Source organism: Aphelocoma coerulescens, chromosome 6, assembly GCF_041296385.1.
Source record: "Aphelocoma coerulescens isolate FSJ_1873_10779 chromosome 6, UR_Acoe_1.0, whole genome shotgun sequence".
NCBI classification, from domain to species: Eukaryota; Metazoa; Chordata; class Aves; order Passeriformes; family Corvidae; genus Aphelocoma; species Aphelocoma coerulescens.
In genome coordinates this window covers 13,423,044-13,435,345 of record NC_091020.1, presented here as the reverse complement: position 1 = coordinate 13,435,345, position 12,302 = coordinate 13,423,044, and the positions used below count along the sequence as shown (strand labels likewise).

At 39.0% G+C, this 12,302-nt stretch overlaps 1 long non-coding RNA gene across 1 annotated transcript in view; it reads left to right on the top strand.

Annotated features, from left to right (window-relative positions):
* Positions 1-233: 233 nt before the first annotated feature.
* LOC138112359 (uncharacterized) overlaps positions 234-12,302 on the top strand; it is a 196,022-nt gene continuing 183,953 nt past the window's right edge. The window contains exon 1 of the long non-coding RNA XR_011151719.1: positions 234-450. This is a non-coding gene — a long non-coding RNA (uncharacterized lncRNA). The remainder of the gene's footprint in view (positions 451-12,302) is intronic.

Here is a 12,302-nt window from a genome sequence, read left to right as displayed (position 1 = left end):
TGGAAAAAGAAGATATTTTATCAAAAGCCTCCTCCTCCCAGCAGGCTGAAGAGCCTCCCAGGTCGGCCAGCATTAGCCCTGAGAAGAAGAGTGGTAACTCCAGGCAGGTGCTGATTCTGCACCAGGCCCAGCTGATGCCAATTGCCTGTTGTCCCAGTGTTAGCAGGGTGGTGATGCAGCTCAGCTGCTTTTCATCAGAGCCAGGTGAAGCAGGGAGCTTTTCTTGGTGCCAGTTGAAGGCTCTGGCCTTCCTACCCTGATGGCTGCTCAGAGCCTGCAGGTCCAGAGAAGGGAAGAGTGGGTGGCCAAACGTTCAGTGGCTCACTTCTTCTGGATAAGCAGTTGGAAGAGTGGTTGCTTAACTAAGATGTTTCTGAATGCTCTAGGGATCATTCACTTAGCCTGAAATTCAAGCAGAGCAGCCCTAAGAAGTCCTGAGTGCAGATAAAGGTAGGAAAATTCTGGGATTTCTGTTTAAGACTGCAGGAGCTTTGTTGCTTTTATTCAGAAGTTGAAAATACTTAAAAGAAAGAGCAAAAAGTTAAATGTGTGACTGTAATAGCGTCTGTCTTTTTAAGTCAAAAAATGTAGTTTACCTTGCCTTTAAACTTGAAGCTGTCCTTTGCAGTATCAAAAGAAAGCAAAAGAGAAGGGATAAAGTAAAAAGGGCATGATGTTAAATGGCTGAAATAAATACATAAGAAAGAAATACTTGTAAGTAAGGTTGCTTTTTGCCATTATTTTCAGTTATTCACCCCTTAGTTTTTGACCCAAAAGGTGGCGTTCTAGAAGGGTGTTCTCTAGTTGAGTCAGTATTGAAAACTAAAATTGGAGCTAGAAAAATCTCTTTAGTAAGCTTTTATTTACTTAGTATAGCATATCTCATAATTTGGAGGCTGCCTAGCTTTTCTTCTTTCAAGTTGTTTTACTTGTGATGCCCTGCACAGCTGTAGGGTGCACATTAAAGGCATGTAAGAATTGATATTTTAGTGCATGTGACTGTAAAATTGCTGGTTGCTTCCTTTTTTTTTTTTCTTTACTGTTACAAGGAGTGTTGTGAATCCCAAGAAAATCTCAGGGTTTACTATGAGATATCAGTGCTTATGGTTTAATGAGTTTGCTTTGGAGAAAATTTATGTTGCCTTCTTGTCCCTGTTTACTGAAACAATAAAAGATATCAAGCCTCCTGAAGATAGACATTGCATACTCTTGTTAGTGTGATATTGTTGTCATAGGGGCCAAAGTTATGGTTAGGCCCTATAACAAGTACAAGATATTGCTCATAGAGCTTGAAAGTGTAGTCTGAAAGGTGCTCTGAGCAAGGGATGCACTGCATGTTTTCCTGCTGAAATATTTGCTGGAGCAATTCAGTGATCTACCCATAAAAGGAAATGGGCACAATGGGCTCTTTTAGCCTTGGGGCCTTTTTCTTCTCTACAGTAGCACTGCTGACACTGAATGGGCCATCCCAAATAACTAGCTACTGGAAGGTAAAGCAATTTGTAGTTTCTCAGAAATGTTAGTGGAAGCCTTGGGTAGATGGGGGAATAAATATGAGAAAAAAAAGGCAGACTCTTATTGTTTCATGTATTATTTACATTCATAGTATAGAAAGTTGGTTAGCGTGGTGTCATAATTACTTGTTTGTGCCACATTCATTAAATGAAAAAAAAAGCATAACTGAAATGTAAAGATGGGAGATAGTCCTTGGGTAACAGTTTTGCCTCCTGGCTTTTGGGAAGCTATTTATATTTGGGCAGGAGACTGGAGATAGACATGGCCTTTCATATTACTGAGTCTGAGAAGTCTTGACATGAATTATAAGATAGCTCTCTGATTCTCTAACTTGTTAACTGCTCTTGTATTTCACAAAAATGGATAATATGTGGTGAATGCTTCTGTTGTTAGGGGTAGTAGTATGATACTGTTACTGGTGTTCAAATAATCATTGCTGTTTCAGGATTAATGTGTCATAGTAAGTGGTTAAAAAAACAATAAACCACTCTTTAAACTTTTCTTTTTGTATGGCAGGGAACTAATTCTACCATGATTCACAGGTGGAAAGTTCAACCAGTGAACAGAATCTTCGTAAATAAATGGATATGAGGGAAAGTTTTATCTTGATGATAAAACTTTGTGAAATTGTATGATGTCCTAAAGAGGACAGTCTACATTGTTAGGCACTTTTGATATACTTGAAATTCTGGTGCTGTGTTTCATTCTTGTAGAATGATTTGTTTGTATGGTGTGCCAGGATGTCAATGTGTTGGGAAGCTGTTCTGATTGCTGTACTGGTAGTATTGACTGACTGGGATCAATAATAGTACAATCAAATACAGTACAAGCACTGCTTACCCTTGAGCTTTGCATCTGACTTTGGCAAAATGGGAACATTTCCCTTTCTGAAATTTTCACTTTAACTGCCTTTCATTCTCAGTTAATGCTGCTTCTGCTTTCCTCCTGGAGTTCTATGTCAGCTATGATGATACACTTCTAAACCACGTTTGAATCCTGCTTTGTAAACATTTATGGATGTTTATAAATTGGCCCCAACATTTCCTGTTGTCTCTGTGTGTTAATAGAGTAATTTCTGATTCCTTCTACTTCATCATTATACACTCACATAAATTTATGTGGCAGTTTAGAACCAATTAAAATTTATAAGCCACAAGTAGTGAGTGAAATTCTAAGGATTAATTTACTCACTGAAGTATTAATCTGTGTAAGGTAGTAGGTTATCCTTCAGTAAACCTGGTTATATTGAGATAGGGAGATAGATTTCCTTGCATGTTTTACTGTAAATGCAGTAATTGGTCCCTCTGGGCTGTTGAGCTTGAATGGTTACAGCCAGCAGTGCCACTGCAGCCTTGGTATGAACCCTGGGAATGAGAACCAAGTTGTGTTTATCTAGCAGCATCCATCTTGACTTCATTCCCTGCTCAGACTTGGAGATGAGCAAAGAAAAAAAAATCAAATTAATTAAACTTGAAAACAAAGAAAATCTTTGATGTGAATATCAGGAAGTATAACCTATTCTCTTTACCTGCCCCAAACCTCTGCTTTTAAAGAAGTGATGGAGAAGGGATTGGTAAAGGGCAGCAGTGATCAGAAATTACATAATATGTTTGGCAGAGGCAACTTCCTCCATAAGGCTTGTGAGTTAGGATCCTTTTACACTTGGAAACCTAATTGATCAAGCCTAGCAAATCTGACTTCTGTTAATGGGTTTTTAACTATCATTTATTCAGCTAATGATCTTGCTGATAGGGAGCAGAGACAGAAAGAGATTGTGGCTTATGAAGGCCCACAGGAAAAGCTAGTGCCTGATCCAGTGTTTTCATTTAGATCCTGTTCTTTCTGATTCAAGATGTGCTTCCTTTCATCAACTTCTGCCTTCTTCCTGAGTTATTGACTGTGAGCTTGCAATGGTAAACACACTGGAACTCATGTGTGTTTAAAAAAATAGAAGCTGGAAAAAAATTGTGACAAGGGAGTCTGGAAAGATAATAATTTTTTTTTTTTCTTCTGGAAAGACCCAGTTAGTGAAAGCAAATGAATAAATAAATATGCTGTAGGAACTCGTATCTTGGGAGCACTGAGGTTCCAGGATTGAGTTGCAGTAAAAGTTCCCCTCAGAAAAGAGGATAAGCCTGGTGTTCAGCCCTGTCTTGATTGCTGTTTCTGGCTGTGATTTGGATAGCCAGTATCCCTGTTGTCTCACTTTATTGGGTTATCTGCCATATTCCCTCTGACAGGAATGATGCTGAAAGACCAAAACCTGCTGAATTGCCTTTATCTGGATGACATGTGAATTATCCTTGTCCAATCTCATAGTTCTGATTCTTGTGTTTGTCAGTACATGTGGAGCAGAAATACAGGTGTAAAAAGAGGTAAAATGGCTTTCTGCAGGTATTTCCATGTCAGCTGAGAGCAGATCACAAGTTCTTGGTGAGCCCTGCCCTGTTTCCGAAGCTGTGCCTCATTCCGAACCTCCTTCCCAGCCCCCAAATGTCAGGGCCTTGGGGAACTCTGTCCCTTCAACAGTTTGAATCTCAAAGGAGGAAGAAATCAGTCTGGTTACTGGGCTTACCAGTCCCTCACTGTCAGGTGAAAAAGTCTTGTTAGTGATGCATATCAAGAAAGTGGGCAGGAACTTGTTGGTTTGACTTCTTTTCAGGACCAGCACTGGAACAGAACCCAGAGTAAAGCTGTAGGATTTAAAGTTGGTGGTTTTTTTAACTGAAAATCATGCCACTGTGCACTCACTGAAAAATCCTTATTAATGCTGTCCAGCTCTAAAAAGATTTAAGAATTATGAAAATAGGCTCATATACAACAGAGGTGCTTTTTGGGGAAAAACTAGCAGCTTGAAAAGGTGTATCAAAGAATCTGCTGTTAGGAATGGAAACTACCTTTTGGGTGTCATATATATGGTAGAATTACTTCTGTGCCAACCAGGTTCTGGTTTCTAACAGTACTTTGTTTTGTACTGTAGTGGGTTGACCCTGGCTGAATGCCAGGTGCCCTCCAAAGCTGCTCTCTCTCTCCTACTCAGTTGGACAGGAGAGAAAATATAAAAAAGCTCATGGTTTGAGATAATCACTCACTGATTACTGCCATGGAGGAAACAAGTTTTCCCCAGCTAGGGGAAAACTGATTTATTGCTAGTCAAACTACAGTAGGGTAATGAGAGAATAACAACAAAATATTCAAATGCCTTCCCTTACCTGTGTCATCTTCCTGGGCCCAGCATTACTCCTGATTTTTCTCTGACTCTAAAGTGAATTGTTTTTCTCACATATTCTCACTCCCCTTTCCAGCTGCATTGTCCATTTCCCTTCTCCTTTCCCCCTTTTTGGATATGTTACCTCAGAGGTGCTACCAGGTGCTTGGAGCTGGCTGGCCTTGGCTCTGTCAGCCACAAGAAGCTTCTCTCAGCTTCTCACAGAAGCCACCTCTGGAGTCCCCGTGTGACCAAAGCCTCACCACACAAACACAGTAATGTTGTATGTTTTCAAGTAATTTGGGGGGGCAGGGGGGAAGGTACTTTGTTTCATACCATGCTATTTCTAAATTGTTAATAGTAATTCCTTCTCCCACCTTCTTTCTCTCCAATTACTGAAGCTTGCACATATCATATTTTTGTGTGCACTGTTTTCTAATTATCTGATATGAGGTATTTCTGTTATATTCCTACAGAGAATAATAGAAGTTGGTAGAGATTCATAAAATGCATTTTAAAACCATCTAGTGAATGTTTGAATGTGGGGAGAACAGTGAATTTCTTTTTTAGCTTTTTAGATGTCTACGTCCATTCCAACAGTAGCATTCAGGAGGAGAGGATTTGATTAGTGTATCTCTGTTCCATGGCATTACTTTCATGGGAGGGTCTGGTAAGAGCTGTCTTCTCTAAAGGTCCCCATCATAAACACTGATGTTTGTTCTCACAGTTCTTGGTAATGTCTTTGTAATTGTTCTTGGTTTTCTTTTTTGTTACTCAAATTGAGTCATTTTTATAGATTTTTATATTGAGTATCAAAAAAGGATCCTTACCTGCTGGAAATAAAAATGGAAGGAAATTGTATACAAATGCAATTGTGAATACTGTGGACTTAATTTACTCTTGCAATTATTTACTACAGTCACTTTGTATTTGAATGAATCAAATTTTTTTTCTTGGTGAGCTGAACTGAAGTATTCTCTTACCAAGGACTTTCCAACACTTTTACTAGGAAGCAAAATATGAAATGAAGATTCTTGGACTTCTAAGTAGAGCCCGAGTGATTGGTTGGATCTTCATTTGTGAATAACTTCATTTTTATTTGGTTTACATTTCCACTCAGGTGTAGCGGGGTAAGGGACCACGACTCTGCAAGCCTTGGCTGGCCTTGAAGGTATTATCTGTGGATTAAGATGCACGATGAGCTGGCTGATATCACTCTTGGCAAACATTGCTCTAGTTGCCAGGATGGGGAACACATGGAATAATGAGCTTTAATCCTTGTTAATAATACAAATGAAAGATTCAGACCAGCCAGCCTCGCTTGTTAGAAGAGCCTGATTAATCAAGCCTTACCTTTTTGGAAGCAAGTGTTGAAGATTGGTTACTGCTTTTTGTCTGCTGATGTTTGATTCCCATTTGTTTTGTCTTTACCTTCGTTCCCCATGAGCTTTGCTATGTGTTAGCAGACCTTCACGGGGTCTTTTGCATGTCAAAGAACTGAGTTATCAGGCCGTATTTCTTCCTTTTTTTAAGGTTGTGATTCCTGTTTGTTCCCCAGCACCAAGTCTGTACTTAGATTTGTGTAAGGAGGCATTTGTTGCAGGTGTTGATCTGTGTGTGTGTCCATGTGCTGAGGGAGTTGGCACAGCTGGTGCCCATAGTGTGAGCCATGTGCTCACTTCACATGTGCAAGACTCTGAGATAGTGGGGTTTGCCCATGAGCCATTGTTCAGTGGGAGCTGATATCCCAGACTTCCTTCTACAACCCTGTCTGGGTTGCAGAAGAAAGGCCATAACTTAGAAATTTCATGCATGCTTTCTTTCTGATGAGAGAGATGCTATAGATCTTGTGGGGTCCCTTCACCTTGCCCCAGGCCCCATTCCAGCTGGCTTGTGCCTCCCAGCTGCAGGCTGGTGTTGAAGTAGTGGGAGCAGAACACACCAGTGCCTGAAGCTGTGGCAGTAAATTATCATCATGATGCTTTTGCTGCTGTGTCCTTTGCTCTCCTGGGATGGAGAAGATGGTGCATTAACCAGCTGTTTGGGGCTCCTCCCCTGTCCCTTGGCTCTGCCTTGCTCAGCTGCTGCTCACAGGTTTGCTGTGAGGAGTGAGAGAAACCCCTCACAGCACTGTCAGACTGTGTGGTTCTGTGTTCCTGCAGTTTGGCTCCTCTGCCATCTGCTGTAGGACACAAATGAAGATCATGCAGTATTTTGTACTGTAATAACAAATGTCTTTCGGTATTTCACATCTACCAAAGTAATTTAAGTGTGTGCACATGGGAAAATGTATTTTACTGGAGTTTTCCAGGCAGTATCCATATGATTACCTTAATAAAAATGTCTTTTTAAAGGCTTTTAAATTAGATTTTTATAATAATTTCAAAGTATTCAAGTACAGTGGTCTTCGTATTTTGCAAATGGAGTTCATACAACAATATGCCCTGGTACCAGACTTGTAGTGAAGGGGAGGGAAGCCCAGCTTTGCTTTTAGCACTTATTTTTTCAAGTTAGAGCCGCTTCTATTTATATCCACCAGAGAGTTTAAAGATGGGCTTATTTTACAGGCTGGGTCATGAACTGCTGTGCTAGATAGACTCATAGCTGCTGTTATTGGTGATATTTCCTGGGTCCTAATATCTTGTATCATAGAAATCTAATCACCTTTACACTTTTCCTAATTGTCTAAGTGACTTCTGGAAAAAGAAAAAAAAACAACAACAGAAAACCCCAACCCAAAAACTGAATGGAACAAGCCCCAGCCTAAAGAAGGTTTGGGAAAAAGAAAGGAAGAATGAACTCCTGAAGCTTTTGTTCTTGATGAATGATAATTGAATTGTATATTTAATGTGAGCAAATGACTTGGGTTTGCTGCTTAAAGTCTGCATGCAGTGAAGAAATGAATATATTGCAGTGGGATACTTCAAAAATTTGGCTTTAACAAAACCTGACTTGTATGTACCAATGAGTGTACTATAACTTCTACCACAAGGTCCTATATAAGGCCTTTCAAAACCATTGTTGAGTTAGATGCTGGTATTTTGGTTCAATTCCTGTACTGCATGCAAAGTAAAAGCACAGATATGGCTACTGTAGAATGGTAGGATACTTTGTCTTCTGTGGGGACTCTTGTATTTAGCCACTGTCAGCTTATATCAGTCTTATCAGAAAGTGGTACAATAAAGGTCTGGCACCTGGGTAAGTGCAGGATTCACAACATTTGAGCCTCAGGCTGCTAGTAGCCTCGGGCTCAAATGTCTTACAATTATAGCAGTTTATAGATTTATTTGATTTCGTACATGCATATGTAAGGTAAAAGAGAATTTAGTTACTTTTGACTTTTTAAATAAGGTGCTGGAAAGGCCCAGTGGCAAAACGGTGAAAGCTTTTTTTCCATGGAAAACAAGGCATGGGCATAGGCCTTTCCAGGCACCCTGTGAAGGCCTGATGACCCTGATTGCCACCAACTAGTAACTCTAATTTGCCAATGGGCTGCTGGCACACCCCTGTGCTGTAGGTCGCATGCAAGTCTTAGCCATGCCCCCTCTGTGATCCAGTTGGCTCAGGAAAATCATATCTTGGGTAAGAAAAATGTGTGTGTTCTGGAGAGACCACAAACACAGTGAAGTCTTAGGAACAGTTTAAGCTGGTGGTTTTCAGTGTTGTTTAAGCATTATGAGTCAGTAGCTTCTATATTTGAGTAACTATTTATGTATATAAATTAACATCATTGCACTTGATCCGATATTATGAATATGCATGAGTGATACTGGTTGGGGAAGACGTGAAGGTTGCAGAGCTTCACACAACTCATGCTCTTGACATGTCCTCCACAAATAGAAATACATTTGGGTAAAGTGTAAAACTGTCTTGTTCACTGATTACTACATGGGACCTTCAAGGATTCAGTCATACATGCAACACAGGAGAACTGTACCACTCTGAGTCCTTGCAAATGAACTCTGTGCTGAGCAAAGGCCCCAGAGATACTCCAGCATCCAGCTTTCAATGACTCTTTAAACGCTGCAAGCTGAAGCTCTACCCACCAAAACTGGAGTTCCCTGTGCATTGTATTTCTGGTGAATCTTGGGTGCAATTTGAGCTTGGGAAGTGAGATGTGTCCTTTCCTGTGCTGCCTGTTGCATGTCCCAGTGCTAGTCATGATTTCTTTGCTAAATCCTCTGTGGAGAGAATCACTGCCCCATCTGCTCTTCAAGCTGTTTGTTTATTTTTAGGTTCATGCTGTACTTGGGCCCCTTCCCCTGCAGCAGGAACACACTTTGCCTCTGTGACAGAGGCTTGAAACACAAGAATTACAGTACTGGTTCACACCAGGCAATGGCGGCATCGCTCTTTCTCCTGACTGTTCAGTGTACTGACAGAAACACTACCTTGCTCAGACAAAATAAATGTATGCTCACATATAGATGATGGTAAATACTTTGTTTTGTCCTTATTCAGGGAAACACAGATTGATACCAGTCAAAAAGGTTTAGTTTTTGAGCTTTTTTTAAACCCTCTGTGTTGAGCAGACATAAGTGGACAACTTTAAATCTACGAGAAAAATGAATTGATATGTTTGGATTCCTGATATATTGGCAAATCACAGGGCTGTATTTGTGTGCCTTCTTAATTCACTTTTGTAAACAGTGAGTATGGTATGCTGTTCTGATGCTCAACATTTACAGCAGGCTACATAAGAAATATAAATGTGTTGTAATCATAAGGATTTGTCATATTTAGGTGTCAAGCAATTTTCCAGTCTTTATCTCTCTGGGTATATGTTAAAAAAAAATAGAAAATTATTGTAGTCATAATTCTTGGATTTACTATTGTTTTGACATTATTATAGAGGGGCTAATTCACTTTTTGGAACAACCTTAAGGAGACTGTGATGTAAATGTTAATTGTTTTTAACTCCCCATTACGTGATTTGGTAACATTAATATTTAATGGAGTCAAAAGATTAAAGCCAGTGTTTATTTCTAAAAAAGGCAGAGATGCTGCAGGACAGACTTTAGCTTTGTTGCTTCAGAAAATATTACTGAGAAAAATATTCATGCTTACAAATATTTCTTTCCTTTCCCTTGCCTCTCCTGAAATCTTTCTATTCTCTCATTCCTATTCCTAAAAATAAGCCATAGGGCTCTAATAGAGACACTGATTAAATATGCTGCTCTGTAATTTATGCAAAAGTGAATCCCAACAGGAATCAGGGACTCTGAAAATCTGTTGTGAAATAATTATCCTGAATGACATTGTAGAAATGGTCCATGAAGATGTTGTCAATAATGCATTACATAAAATTTGTTTGAAATAAACTTTGAAAATTACATGATATTCATAGGAACCTGAAAGAATTATCAGTAAACAAATTTAATCAGCCTGATGTTATGCATACCACTCAACCTCTTATTATCTGATCATCTAGGTTTTAGAATACTATGGGGAATTGAATGACAATTAATACTGAGAGCTGCAGGAGCTCATGTGGTGGTTGCAGGACTACCTTATTTTCTCAATTTTTGCTCATCACTGTTTATCTGCATTAATTTCTTGCTGTCACAGTCTTCAGTGATGCCCACTGATAGTGTCCTGGCTACTGTTGCACCTGTTTGCTTAGCAAGAAGGCACTTGTAAACAAGGAATGAACCCCCTTGATGATGAAATTCTAGTTTTTCCCACTTATGCAGAAGTGTTTATACCAATGTCTAGACACTTCTGCTTGTGATATCCAAACTGCATTGTGACAATGGAAGTTAAACTCTGAAGTCCAAGGGCAAGATAAGGTATGCACTAGATTATGTAGAAAATTACTGATGCTTCCTTCAAGAAAAGGCAGGACCATGATTGACTCCACTGCATGTAAATTCAGAAGAGGTGATGTCCACTTCTGCTTGCTGAAGTCAGTAGAAATTTTGCCACTGGTTTCACAAGGAGAAATAGGACTAGAATTTCGTTCACCTGAACAGTTATGTCAAGCTACTGCTTACATCTAGCAACTTTATTTTCCTTCTCTCTAATGAGCAAGTTTTTATAAGGCAAAGGAATATTCAAGAGGACTTGATAGGGCTTCAGATCTTCCTTTCAGTAAATGGGAAAACAGTGCAGAATTCACTGTCATGTCTTTCTTATTTGAGGTCATTGGTTACACATGTGCTAGCCTCTAGGGCACAGCTGTAGTATCCACTTTCTGTTTTACGTGTGCATTGCTTAAAGGGATTTTCTGTTCTGTGAATGTGTTTGGATGAAATAATTAGATATTGGAGCTGTGCAAGGATGTACCTGTTCAAGATAATGTTTCACTTAATCCCTGAGTTTGGAATATTCAAGTGAGAATGCTGCTAGGGAAAACACCCTTTCACAGAGAAACTGTAAGTTTTTCCACAAGAAATTGTTCCTTCAGACTGCTTTATATCAAGGTGGCAGAAATGCAGCCAGATGCAATTTTAAAAAAGCTTGAAGATCAGCAGTAGGCAAATCAGCTATTACACAGTATTTGCTAGCTTTGCCCAAAGACTCTGCCTAATGTTTAGGCAAACCACAATAGAAATGACTTCTGCAACTGTGAGTGATGGATTTATGATTTCTGAAATAAAAGGCAAGTACTTTATTATTGATGTTAGCAGATGTGTTCTAGGAATTCCTTTTGGTCTTGAAACACTTTCGTGAGTCCCTAAGATCACCATAAAATGTACAGGCTATCTTGTATTTAGAAGTTGTCATATGATAGTTTGAGATATTTTTTCTTGATGGTAGGGTTGTGAAGGAACTTAGAATAGAAAAAGAAATACCTTTATCTGTGATGCTTAGCTGTGCTGAAGCAGGATATAGTTTATGTTAAATGGGCCACCTGTTCATATTGCATTTCAATGTGCACTACTCTGGATAAATATTGATCAAAACAATATCTGCTTCACAAAATCTTTTATTTCAGATCTTTTATTCGATGCTTTTTTTTTCATTTTCCATGTTTAATGGTTTTACTTTTGCATCACCTTAGCTGAGCCATGGAAACTTAGAATGAAAATTAAATACTCAAGCAGAATATTTATTTTTCTCTTCTTAGAACACTGAAAAAAATTAATGACATTACATGAATTAAAAAAAAATACATTACTTCAGACCTGAAATCAATTAAATTGTGAGGCAGAAGATAACATTTATTACTCAGATAAAAATGTCTTAAGCTGTGTCTCTGAGTGATGATGACAGAGGCCAACCAGCTGGTATCAGGAGGAGATGTGATTTAGGTCTAGTTTAACTGTATCTATTTGAAGTGATGTCTTTGCTTAAGTGAGGGAGATTAATATTAACAGAGATAATATTTAGTGCAGCCCACTTCCAGGTTTTGCTAATAAAACATTTGTGTTAGTAAGAAGGGAGAGATAGGATGGGACTGCATGCATTTAGGACTAGTGTACCAATGTACTATCACCAGAATGACTTGCTAGGTTTTAAGGGATTCTTTTGTATTTTATTATTTATATGGAGAAGAGAGTTAAAACACATTTAAAATCAAGAATGTTAGATGTCACCCAAGATGAATAAACATAACTTTGAAGAAGGGAAAAATTGT